This window comes from Anastrepha ludens, chromosome 3, assembly GCF_028408465.1.
Source record: "Anastrepha ludens isolate Willacy chromosome 3, idAnaLude1.1, whole genome shotgun sequence".
NCBI lineage: Eukaryota > Metazoa > Arthropoda > Insecta > Diptera > Tephritidae > Anastrepha > Anastrepha ludens.
The window spans coordinates 52466914-52467345 of NC_071499.1; the positions used below are offsets into that span (position 1 = coordinate 52466914).

General features: G+C 42.8%; 1 non-coding gene across 1 annotated transcript; it reads right to left on the bottom strand.

Annotated features, from left to right (window-relative positions):
* Positions 1–72, bottom strand: Trnaa-ugc (transfer RNA alanine (anticodon UGC)). The gene has a single exon. It is a non-coding gene; the product is annotated as a tRNA-Ala (tRNA).
* Positions 73–432: the final 360 nt, after the last annotated feature.

Sequence of the window (432 nt, forward strand, 5' to 3'; positions counted from 1 at the left end):
TGGAGATGCCGGGGATTGAACCCGGGGCCTTTCACATGCAAAGCGAACGCTCTACCACTGAGCTACATCCCCCTTATATATAACTCACTGACTTACAATTCGTTTTGCACTCGACTACAGACTATGCGATCTCTTTTCTTTTAAATCCATATAAACTAATGCATTTTACTATAATAGGTTTGGTGGCCTCGGCTCACATAAAAATGTTGCACAGCGTTCCTCCGATTATATACTGCGTAACAGTTGAGGTGTTAACGTTATTTACTACTTGCCTGCGTACTTCCACAGCTCAGTTGGCGATCAGTCAGCACTTGCGACCATATCCATATACGCGTTTTCTTCAATGTTCCAGTTTCCCTAACCTCCAAGAAGAAGTTTCTTTGAAAAACTAATACATCGCCGGCATGTGGCAGACCATCAAAGCATTTATTG